This window comes from Capra hircus, chromosome 3 (assembly GCF_001704415.2).
Source record: "Capra hircus breed San Clemente chromosome 3, ASM170441v1, whole genome shotgun sequence".
In the NCBI taxonomy this organism is placed as follows: Eukaryota; Metazoa; Chordata; class Mammalia; order Artiodactyla; family Bovidae; genus Capra; species Capra hircus.
The window spans coordinates 112560460-112573712 of NC_030810.1; positions in this window are offsets into that span (position 1 = coordinate 112560460).

Consider the following 13253-nt stretch of genomic DNA (forward strand, 5'->3'; position numbering starts at 1 on the left):
GTAAAGATACCGGCTGCGTCGCGTGACGCGGCCCCTGTGCCGCCCGGCAGGCAGGTCCCCTCTCGGCTCCTGCGCGACTCAGAAGGGCAGCACGGAGACCCCCGGCACCGCCTGCCCGGTTAGTGCTCCCCTCCCCTCACAGTGTCGCCATGTGTGCGGTTCAGGCTCAAGCAACCGTCTGGGGGGATCGGAAACCAACGCCAAATCAAGTGTTCCGGATGCTGGCTGCTGTCCACCCGCCGCTGAGCCTCCTCCGTGGGCACCGTGGGCCCTGTGCCCCCTCCCGCCCTCTGAATGTCTCCCGAGCTGTTCGGAGGGGCTGCGGGAGCCGCATGACAGCACTCTGGGTCGTGCAGCTGGGAGCTGCCTCCAGCACTTCAGAGTTTCCAGTCAGTGGTTTCCTGTGGGAGAGCAGGCCGGGCCTCCGCTCTCGCTTCCTGGCAGGCCTACCCCCCTCTCTGCTCGGCCTCCCGTCCATCCTGACCACTGGCCTGGCCTCGCTAGAGGAACAAAAAGTAGACTGGCTTCCTCAGAGTCAGAAATACAGCATGCCTGGGCTGCTGGCCCTTAGTTTTTAGGGGACAGGAGTGAAGTAGGGTGCACCCTGGGACCCCAGAGTCTAAAGCCTGTCTCCTGGGAGCTGCAGTGGGTAGGGCGGTCTGTTCTGCAAGAACACAGCAGCCCAGTGGGGGTCCTCGACTGTCCCGATGATGCTGGGCCATGGTTTTTAGGGAGGGCAGGGTCCCCTGCTGGCTGAGAAGGCTGGGTGTCAGGGTGACCTAGGGCCTCAGGAGCCTGCTCCAGGGGCTGCTGGGAGGCTCAGCGGTCCTTCTGTGTGACAGAGCTGAGCTGTCTGTGGCACACGCATGTCAGCACACCACCTGCTCGGAGCTGGGCTCTGCTCACGCTCTCTCAGGGACACAGAGATGTCCTCCGAGGGTAGGAAGCCTAGAGAGGAAAACACATGAAGTGTGAGCAACTCAGAGGCACCAGATGCCGTGTGTGCCGAGACAGGTGCCGAGGGAGATGGGGAGGAAAGGATAGGCAAGCCGGGGGGCTTCTTCTAGGAGGTTGGTCTGGGGTAGGGCCGTAAGGGAAGGGGAGAATTCAACCGGGTAGTGACTGGGGAGGGTCACCTGTCAGGGAATTCCAAGGAGAGGAACGGCCTGAGCAAAAGCAGCGAAGGTGCCCGGGGGCCAGTGTGGCCTCACGCGTTGAAGTCTTGTCCTGCCCAGGGAGGAATAAAACCGGTGGGTCAATAACTTCGGACATCTCCGATGCTCTACCTTGATGCTGGGACTGGCTGTGAGTAATCCCGAATGGTTCCCCGAACTTGGACAGCTCTATCTCAAGAGAGTCATACTTGGGGGATTCCCTAGGAGGGAAGAGTTAGGGGTCAACCTGCACAAAGTGAGTCTGCCTTTCATTGGACGTCGCAAACATCGCTGTTCTCCAGAAACCAGGAGACACCTCAGGGTCCTCTGAGTCATGGGTCCAGTGGCCCTGGGGAGCAGGAATTCCTTCCACAGCACTCCTAACAAGAGCTCTGAAGTTCTGGAAGGTCCTCAGTGGCCCTTCAGCTAAGGGGAAAGCCAGCATCAACACTTTTCATGAAGCTCGCATTTATTGGCCCTCATGAGACCTACTCCTCCTAGCCATGCCAGCTAGACAAGGGGTAGACACAGTCAAGTCACGTGCTCAGGATAAACAGATGAGCTGGACCAGTCACAGTAGTTGAAGAAAGAGACCCAGGGATGGCAAACTGTGGATACGCAAGCTCAGACAGCCGGTTGATCACGCTGCCGCCATGCTGGGCCACATGCAGGATGACTGAGCCCAGAGAAGCAGAAGTAAGGGAGCTCTCTGAGGGCCTCCAAGAGATGGAGAGGATTGGCAGTTCCTAAATTTTCTGTCCCAGCCTCTGAGAAGATCATGATCTGTGCTTAGTCGCTCAGTCCTGTCCAACTCTTTGGGACCCCATGGACTGTACCCCGCCAGGCTCCTCTGTCCATGGGATTCTCCAGGCAAGAATACTGGAGTGGGTTGCCATGCCCTCCTCCAGAGGATCATCCCAACCCAGGGATCGAACCCAGGTCTCCCACATTGCAGGCGGATTCTTTACCATCTGAGCCACCAGGGAAGGCCATGAAGATCATGATACCTCCCTGAATGTCTAAAGGATTGCCCTTTGCATCCATTACATCCTTACAAACAAATGTCTTCTATTTGAGCTAGCCTGAGTAGACTTCTGCTTGCTACAACCAAAAGATCCTGCGATGAAAGAACATTACCCTCCCACCTCTGCTTGCCTCTGGGCTCAGGCAGGAAAGGTCAGCTTATCACGGAGGCTGGAGGGTGGAGCTGGGGTTCTTTTGAGGGCAGCAGGCAGACCTCCCATCCTTCCAACCCCAGCTTTGACTCTCCAAACCCGAACTAAAGCTGCTATGCGGCTGGGAATTTCACCAGAGTTTTCCGGCCCGTTCCTGGCACCTGCTGCTCTTGGCTGCACTTTAACTCCCCCAGGCACTGCCAAATTTTCCTTGGTGCTCCCAGGCCAGGCAATCTCCTCCAGAGAGAGAGAGAGCTCAGCTGAGGTCACACGGAAAATAACCCATGAGCAGGGCCCTGCCCCAAGCTGCTTCAGATGACTTCCTTTTGTTCTCTCGCTCGCTCTCTCTCTCTCTCTCTTACATGAAACTGGCCTGTTTTACCAGGTCAAATTGCATTCTTCTAAACACAGGAGTGCTGTGCAGTGAGAGTTTGATACAAGTTCTTTGCACCTAATCACTCTGGGAAAGCTTTCAAAGCAGAGAACTGCAGGGATACCGTGCCATGATATCTTTATAACTGCCTGCTGGCTTTCAGATTACAAGTCCTTCCAATGGGAAAATTCATAATACAGATGAACCACGCTTTACACCATAACACATTCCTGAAGAGTCACAAACAAATCTGCTCACTCATATTCTGCCTTATTCCAGAAAAAAATAACCCCACAGCATGAACCAAGATGGCAAATTAGAGAGAAAGGAAAACGAACATCAAAAATATAAAAAAGAACCAGGAGAGAAATGGTCACCATACAAACCCTACTTGCTTTCTATAGGTTAAGACACAATAGTGCTGTACACTTCCCAGCAGCTAATGTGGAAAGAGAAGCGTGATTAGTTACACAAAGAGTCACATATAAACTGAATTTTGGCACACTGAATCACATTTCAAATATACTAGCAGAGGTTGCTATTGAAAACTTTTTAAGAGGCATCTGGTTTAGGGTTTTAGTTTCTGTTTGTTTGGTTTGTTTACTCAGCAGCACTTTATCTGGGGAACTGGCCCTTCCTGATGTGGTATGATTCGGGTGAGTTGTCAATCACAGAATCCCACTTTGTCATGGAGGGAGGCTTGGGACCCAAGCTCACTAATCATACCCTCTACTGGAAATTCACATCTTGAGTAGAGAAACATGGGGGCTGTATATGGTTAAAGCAGAGGCTCCCATGAGGGTTGGAGGAGGAAATGGCAACCCACTCCAGTATTCTTGCCTGGAAAATCCCATAGACAGAGGAGCCTGGTGGGCTACAGGTCACAGTTGGACATGACTGAGCACTCACATTTGCACACACACGCACATGCCTGTGAGGGTATCTTCAAACAACCATTCACAATGTCCTGCCACCCCTGAGCCCCAGTGCTGGCCTTGTTCTGTCCTTGCCATTCTGGATTTCCCTTGAGTATGTTAACTTCCTAATGTCCTTCCAATAAATTCCTTTTAGCTGAAGCTAACAAATGTCTATTCCTATTGCTTATAACCAAGGACTTTGAAAGATATTATACCAATAAGTTTATATGGAATATGAGAATGCTCTCAGAAAGTAAATATTAGGGGTTTCAAGATGGCAGAGCAAGAGGATATGGGGCTTACCACCTCCCACAAATGCATCAAAAATACATCTATATGAGGAACAATTCTCATGGAAAACTGTAAACTGGCAGAAGAACTGTATAGCCAAGGCTGTAAGAAAGATTCCCGTGTGATCATCAGGTCAGAACCTGTGTCCCTAGGAGGAGACCAAGAGGGAAAGGAAGATCACACAGGCAGATGCTCACCCTGGGGAGTAAGACGGTTGAGCTGCAGACTGGCTATCCCAGTCCTGGGGTCCTTTGCATAGGAAACAAGTGCTCTGAGCTGCTTGGAGAACCACTGGGACAGATAGAAAGGATAGAAAAGCCTACACATCACTTGTAAGGACTGTATGGGTGCTGGCTTATCCCCAGACAGGGCAGAGAGAAGTCTGCCCACTGGCAGCCACTTTGCCACCTTCCCCAGTTCGAGCTGAGCAAATACCCTGGATCCATTCACTCCGTGCCACAGCTTGCCATGGGGTGTAGCATGGTCAGGACTTAAGAAAAGACTCAATCTAGGGACTCAAAGGTGACCCAGAGCCGTGGAGTGTTGTCTAGGTGGCGCAGCAGTGGATACTGTTGGCACTTACTCCAACAGGACCACAGAAGCAGCCAAGACCTCTGAAGGCAGTGCAGTGACTTCAGTTCCCATCACCACAATGCAGCCATCCCCAGTGCCAGCCCTGCCCACTCCATGCCACACATTTGCACTAGATCTGGTACCACCACAACAGGGGGAAAGATGCAACCTTGGGCTATGCCTGAGCAAAGCCACAGATGCCTACACAAACAGACTTCTGTAAGCACATGAGCCCCGCCTTCTTCAGCACTCCCCTCCTTTGGAGCCAAGGTCTCAGTACCAAGAGGAGGAAAGACACACACTTAAAGGGAGCAGAGCCAACCAGAGCCTGACCCTCAGGGCTTCCACTCCAGTAACAAGAGCAGATCCCACTGAGCAGAAAATCCCACCTCACCCCCTGTGCAGGCTCCTCCCAGGTAACAGTGGCCAGCACACTCTGAGGAAAGATGTTCCTGCATCCCTGTCAATGCCAGCCTCCCACCAGAAGCACTGGGCACACAGCCCACATAGGGCCGCTCCCATATAAAACTCTCTCAAGACCACAATAGATAACTGTTTCATATAAATACCGAGAGGCAGAGAAACTGAAGAAAAATGAAAAGCCAGAGGAATGCCTCTCAACTTAAAGAGCAAGAGAAAAACCCTGAAAAATAACAAAACAGAGCCAATCAACCTACCAGACAGTGAATTTTAAAAGTTGGTAATAAAAAATGCTAACCGAAGCAAGAAAGAGAATCATCCAAGCACAGATTATTTTAACAAGGAACTATAAGCTATAAAGAAGACCCAATCAGAAAGAGACAAATCAATTTCTGAGAGAAAAAGCAATCCAAAAGCAATGAATAGAAGACTAGGTGACATTGAAAATGCACAAGCGATCTGAAAGGCAGAATGGTGGAAATTACCCAGTCAGAACAGCAGATAGAAAGACAAGTGAAAGAAAAAACACAAAAGCTACATAAGAGATCTATGGGATAATATAAAATGTGCCAACATTCACCTTATAGGGGTTCCAGAAGGAGAAGAGAGAATGAAGGATATTGAAAATGTATTTGAAGAAATTACGACTGAAGCCTTCCCAAACCTGAAGGAGACAGATATCCAGGTACAGAAAACGCAGAGGGCCTCAAACAAGATGAACCCAAACAGACTTACACCAAGACATATCATGACTAACATGGCAAAATTAAGGAAGAAGTTTGAAGTCAGCAAGAGAAAAACAAAGAGCCATTTACAAGGGAATCCCCATAGGGTTATCAGCTGATTTCTCTGCAGAAATTTTGCAGGCCAGAAGGAAGTAGCATGATATATACAAAATCTTGAAAGGGAAAAACCTGCAACATAGGATACTCAGCCCAGAAAGATTCACTCAGAATAGTGAGGAGAGGTAAAGAATTTCTCAGATAAGCAAAAACTAAAAGAATTCAGCAATACTAAACCTACCCTGAGAGAAATATTAAAGGGTCTTCACTACACAGAAAAAAAGCAAGAGTCTTTGGGAAAGGGAAAATCACGATAGGAAAGACAAATATATAAACCGATGGACAATCATTTAAGCCTGTATGTAAATTTTAAAAAAATTATAAAGGTAATTATAACTATAGGAATGAAGATGTAAAATAGGACATATAAATCACAAAATGTAGGGGAGGGGAGTATAAAAATGTAGATCTTTTAGAATGTGTTTGAACTTGTGTATGATTATCAATTTAAATCAAGTAGATACAGTTATGGGTCAATATACTTGAACTCCAGGGTAACCACAAATCAAAAACATACAATAGATTCACAAAAAGACAAAAGAAAGGAACTTAAACATACTACAAAACAAAACCATTAGACCACAACGGAAAAAACAAAACAAACAAAAAAAAATGAACAAAAACATCTGAAAAACAAGGAATAAAATGGTAATAAGTATATATCTATTGATAATTAAATGTCATGGACTAAATAATCAAAAGGTGAAAGTGGTTGATTGGATAAAAAACAAGACTCTTCAATAGCTGCCTATAAGAGACTCACTTTAGGGTGAAAGATATATATATATAGACTTAAAGTGAGGATGCTGTAAAGAGCAATATTGCATAGGAACCTGGAATGTTAGGTCCATCAAGGTAAATTGGATGTGGTCAAATAGGAGATGGCAAGAGTGAACATTGACATTTTAGGAATCAGTGAACTAAAATGGACTAGAATGGGTGTTTAACTCAGATGACCATTAATATCTACTACTGTGGGCAAGAATTCCTTAGAAGAAATGGAGTAGCCATCATAGTCAACAAGTCTGAAATGCAGTACTTGGGTGCAGTCGCAAAAATGACAGAATGATCACTGTTCGTTTCCAAGGCAAACCATTCAACATCACAGTAATCCAAGTCTATACTCCAACCACTAATGCCAAAGAAGCTGAACAGAGTGCTATGAAGACCTACAAGAACTTCTAGAACTAACACACACACACACACACACACAAAGATATCCTTTTCATCATAGGGGACTGGAATGCAAAAGTAGGAAGTCAAGAAACACCTGGGGTAACAGGCAAGTTTGACCTTGGAGTACAAAATGAAGCAGGGCAAAGGCTAACAGAGTTTTGCCAAGAGAATGCAGTGGCCATAGCAAACACCCTCTTCCAACACACAAGAGTCGATTCTACACATGGACATCAGCAGATGGCCATTACCAAAATCAAATTGATTATATTCTTTGCAGCCAGAGATGGAGAGGCTCTATACAGTCAGCAAAAATAAGACCAGGAGCTAAATGGGGCTCAGATCATGAAGTCCTTATTGCAAAATTCAGACTTAAATTGAAGAAAGTCAGGAAGACCATTAGAGCATTCAGGTATGATCTAAATCAAATCCCTTATGATTAAACAGTGGAAGTGACAAATAGATTCAAGGGATTAGATCTGATAAACAGAGTGCTTGAAAAACTATGGACGGAGGTTCATGACATTATACAGGAGGTGATGATCAAAACCATCCCCAAGAAAAAGAAATTCAGAAAGGCAAAATGGTTGTCTGAGGAGGCCTTACCAATAGCTGAGAAAAGAAGAGAAGAGAGCAGCATTTTTCTGTTCTTACATAAAGAAAGCTGAGCGCCGAAGAATTGATGCTTTTGAACTGTGGTGTTGGAGAAGATTCTTGAGAGTCCCTTGGATTGCAAGGAGATCAAACCAGTCAGTCCTAAAGGAAATCATCTTGAATATTCATTGGAAAGATTGATGCTGGAGCTGAAGCTCCAATATTCTGGCCACCTGAGGCGAAGAACTGACTCCTTAGAAAAGACACTGATGCTGGGAAATATTGAAGGCAGGAGGAGAAGGGGACGACAGAGGATGAGATGGTTGGATGGTGTCACCTACTCGACAGATATGAGTTTGAGCAAGCTCCGGGAGTTGGTGATGGACAGGGAAGCCTGGCGTGTTGCAGTCTATGGGGGTGCAAAGAGTCAGACACAACTGAGTGACTGAACTGAACTGAAATGAAAGTGAGGATATGGAAAAGGATATTTCACCCATTGGAAATGCCATAAAGTAGAATGACAGAATGAAATATTGTCTTTGTGGTAATGTTGATTGACTTAGAGAATATTATGCCTAGTGAAGTAAGTCTGAAAAAGACAAATGCAATATAATATCAATGATATGTGGATCCAAAAGGTAATACAACTGAATCTATGTGCAAAACAGAAACAGACTCACACAGAAAACAAACTTTTGGCTACCAAAGAGGGCGGGAGAGGGAGAAGGACAAATTAGGGGTTAACAAACTACTATGCATAAAATAAATAAGCAATAAGGATATACTCTCTAGCACAAGGAATTATACTCATTATCTTGTAACAACATATAATGGAACATAATCTGCAAAAATACTGAGTCACTATGCTGTACACCTAAAACTAACAAACATGGTAAATCAACCATGCTTCAGTTAAAAATAAAAAAGAAAATATTATCCTGAGTTGCCTTCTCTGAAAATGACAATCCAAGGCCTTTTATTGTTGTCCATTTGTGATTTCGCAAGACTGGGGCAGAGGGGAGATTGAGAAAGTCAGCAGTTAGTGGAGGATGTAGGGAGGATGTTCTTGAGGCTTGCGTGTGTGTAGGCAGCCAGGGGAAGCTCTGTAATCAAGAGGGCAGAGGTCCTCACCAACCTACTCAGGATCAAGCCTTCAGAGACTCACCTTTGCTCAGTAGAGCTCCAGATAGCCATATTTCTTGTTAGCTGTATAACTTGTTGAGAAACAGCATAATTCTGTGTCTCTTAGTTAAAAATAAGGAAAGCAATCCATCATTGTCACTGAGGCTTGACAGTATGGGATGGGCTGGACATGTTCTGGGCTCAGGGATGGTGAAGACTGGTGGTTCCAGAAGGATCCGCTCTAAGGGTGTCCAGAAGTCTGCCCTCCTTGAGTTTTCACTTCCCTAAACTTCAGCACAGCCACATGCATGCCATCTGGTCTGCTGAGCATTGTATTAGGAGGCTGTGGGCAGGACAGCTTTAAGAAAAATAACTCCTTGAATGTACACTGCAGGGAAGCCTGTGACTCTGGTCAGGTTCCTGTTTGTGAAGTCACTAATTTGGCCTTGAATTTTGTGCAGCAAAAATGAATTTGTCATTCATTTATTACTCATTTGGTGGATCCCTAGTGAATGAGCATTATGAGCCAGACTCTGTGTTTAGTGCAGTGCAGAGTCCCAGATGAATAGGAAATAGCCTCTGCCTTCCAGGAGAGGAATACGTCACTGAGTAGATTATACCTCTTCACAGATGAATGCAATAAAAGGCAGGGAGTCGAGAGCCTTGAAGATGAAGAACACAGTGGTTGGCTGTTGGAAGTTGACAACAGCCAATTGAGAGGATCATAGAAGCTAATCTTACAACTACACAAGAAGTCCCCCAAGAACTCACCATTGACCATTCTACAGTTGTTTGGCACTTGAAGCAAATTGAAAAGGTGAAAAAAATCAGTAAGTAGGTGCCTCATGAGCTGACTGGAAATCAAAAATCTTGTCTTTTTGGAATGTCTTGTCTCATTCTATGCAACAACAATGAACCATTTCTCAATTGGATTGTGACACAGGAGAAAAAGTGGGTTGTATACAACAACTGGTGACAACCAGCTCAATGGTTGGACCGAGAAGAAGCTCCAAAATACTTCTCAAAGTCAAACCTGCACCAAAAAAAAACATGTCATGGTTAGTGTTTGGTGTTGCCAGTCTGATCCACTACAGCTTTCTGGAATCCCGGCAAAACCATTACGTCTGAGGTTTGCTCAGCAAATTGATGAGATGAGATGAAAACTGCAACGCCTGCAGTCAGTATCGGTCAACAGAATGGGCCTAATTCTTCTCCAGGACAATGCCCAACTGCATGTTGCGCAACCAGCACTTCAAAAGTTGAATGAATTGGGCTACAAAGTTTTGCCCCATCAGCAGTATTCACCTAACCTTTGCCAACTACCACTTCTTCAAGCATCTCTACAACCTGTTGCAGGGAAAATGCTCCCACAACCAGCAGGAGGCAAAAAATGCTTTCCAGGAGTTTGTCAAATCCCGAAGCACAGATTTTTATGCTACAGGAAAAAAACTTGTTTCTCGTTGGCAAAAATGTGTTGATTGTAATCGATCCTATTTTTGATTAATAAAGCTGTGTTTGAGCCTAGTTATAATGATTTAAAATTCATGGTCTGAGACTGCAATTACTTTTTCAACAACCTAGTAGGAGGAAGGAACCTGAGAAGTACTATAGGAAGTGAAAGTGAGCGTTTCCAGGAGACACTACATCTCTCATTGCAAAGGAGGGGTAAGACTGCACTCTGTATTCGCCAGGGAGGTATCCTGGAACGGGGTAAAGACTTAAACTCTTCACCCACCTTAAGACTGTTTAAAAAAAAAAAAGCTGAGTTGTATTTTTTAAAGAGAATGAAGAGAATTCCCTTGGAGAGAGCTCTTCCGAGGTCTGCCCTTCCTCCTGGAGCAGGGAGTGCTTGCATTTCCCCTTAAGGCTAAGGGAAGAGAACTTGAAATGGACCAGCTGGGACAGTTAATCTATGTTCCTTGTAGTTTGGACCAGTGACTGATTCCCACCTGGGAGACCTAGAGAGGAAAGATGGGCTAGCTAGCTACTACTTTTCAGTAGAGCAAAGATTACTTATTTGGAGGCCAACCTGCACTCCCAGGCTTGGTCAGAATAGATAACAAGTGAAAATTGTCTATGGATCAGGTGTAGCTATACATGGTGTCATCTTAAGTTTGATCTAGGTGGCCATTTTAGAGGGACAGAGGTTTTAGCAGTATGCCACTGAAAGGATCACTAGCATCCTAGGGGCTGGGGAAAGGGTGGACCATCAGCCGGAATAAAGATGCTTCAAGTCCTTGTGAAGAGAAGACGACAAGACGTCCCTATCAGAGGAGGAGGAGGCTCTTCAAAGGACCCACAAAAGTGCCTGAGAGAGAGAATTTTAAATGCCTCCCAAGAGAGCTGGACCACCGTGTCTTTACCAGCCAGGTCATAACTCCCCTGCCCTGTTTGTCGCCCTCTCTCTCTCCTGTTCAACTCTGGACCAGTTAGCCACCTGGGGGAGTTGATGACCCCTTCCCCAAGAGCAGGATTCTGGTCTCCAACAGACTGAAGCAGCTACCTGAAGTGGAGTCCAACATGTTGATTAAAACTGAACCTGTGTTTGTTTAAGGTGACCATAGGACTTTTTATTACCTAAGTGTTCCCAGAGAAGTCAAAGGACCTGCCCAGGTTTTCATATGGGAGCAAGAAAAGACAACGCTCACTCCCCTCACCCCCTGCAAATACAGGATTGTTCGTCCCCCAAATGCAGGGGTATTGGTAGGAAAAATAAAGGTGCTTGATGATTACAGCCCTGAAGCACCCTGTTCAACTTGACAGTTACAAGGACATTATCAAAGTAAGATTCATCTGTCAGTGTGGGCTTGATAGATCTGTGGGAGAGAAGCCAATAGAGCTAGTATGGGGCATTTGCAATACGCTACCTTGGGGTGGTGAGGCTGGAGGAGGCAGAGGAAGTACTAGGGAAAATACAGAGAATACTAAGCACTAAGTTCACAGCATCAGCATCAAGCAGTTTTCTTGCCAAAAAAAAGCTGAACCTGAACCTAATCAAGCCTTCAGAGCTAACGTCCATTTAAAGGAAAAAGAAGGGAGAGAGGAATAAATTAAATGATACCTGAAGGAAGCAATCAGATAAGGCCAGAAAGTGATGTTCTGCAAAAACCCAACATGATTTTCCTCAGCAAATCAGGCATGAAAGAAAGAGGACAGAACAGGAAGAAACTATTCTAGGCTAAAAAATCTAACTGGAGCTCAGTTAATAGTAACATAGCGATATTGGTTTTCTATGATTACATAAGATATTAATATTAGGGAAACTGAGTGAAGAGTATTTGGTAACTCTCTGTACTAACTTTGCAACTTTTTCGTAACTCTTCAGTTCAGTAGCTCAGTCATGTCCGACTCTTTGCGACCCCATGAATCGCAGCACACCAGGCCTCCCTGTCCACCACTCAAACTCACATCCATCGAGTCGGTGATGCCATCCAGCCATCTCATTCTCTGTCATTCCCTTTTCCTCCTGCCCTCAATCCCTCCCAGCATTAGGGTCTTTTCCAATGAGTCAACTCTTCGCATGAGGTGGCCAAAGTACTGACTGGAGCTTCAGCTTTAGCATCATTCCCTCCAAAGAACATCCAGGGCTCATCTCCTTCAGAATGGACTGGTTGGATCTCTTTGCAGTCCAAGGGACTCTCAAGAGTCTTCTCCAACACCACAGTTCAAAAGCATCAATTCTTTGGCACTCAGCTTTCTTCACAGTCCAACTCTCACATCCATACATGACCACAGGAAAAACCATAACCTTGACTAGACGGACCTTTGTTGGCAAAGTAATGTCTCTGCTTTTGAATATACTATCTAGGTTGGTCATAACTTTCCTTCCAAGAAGTAAGCATCTTTTACTTTCATGGCTGCAGTCATCATCTGCAGTGATTTTGGAGCCCCCCAAAAACAAATTCTGTCACTGTTTCCACTGTTTCCCCATCTATTTCCCATGAAGAGATGGGACCAGATACCATGATCTTAGTTTTCTGAATGTTGAGCTTTAAGCCAACTTTTTCACTCTCCTCTTTCACTTTCATCAAGAGGCTTTTTAGTTCCTCTTCACTTTCTGCCATAAGGGTGGTGTCATCTGGTGCATATCTGAGGTTATTGATATTTCTCCCAGCAATCTTGATTCCAGCTTGTGCTTCTTCCAGACCAGCGTTTCTCATGATGTACTCTGCCTATAAGTTAAATAAGCAGGGTGACAATATACGGCTTTGACGTACTCCTTTTCCTATTTGGAACCAGTCTGTTGTTCCATGTCCAGTTCTAACTGTTGCTTCCTCACCTGCATACAGATTTCTCAAGAGGCAGGTCAGGTGGTCTGGTAATCCCATCTCTTTCAGAATTTCCCACAGTTTACTGTGATCCACACAGTCAAAGGCGTTGGCATAGTCAATAAAGCAGAAATAGATGTTTTTCTGGAACTCTCTTGGTATTTCAATGATCCAGCAGATGTTGGCAATTTGATCTCTGGTTCCTTTGTCTTTTCTAAAACCGCTTTGAACATCTGGAAGTTCACGGTTCACATATTGCTGAAGCCTGGCTTGGAGAATTTTGAGCATTACTTTACTAGCATGTGAGATGAGTGCCAAGCCATTGTGCGGTAGTTTGAGCATTTTTTGGCA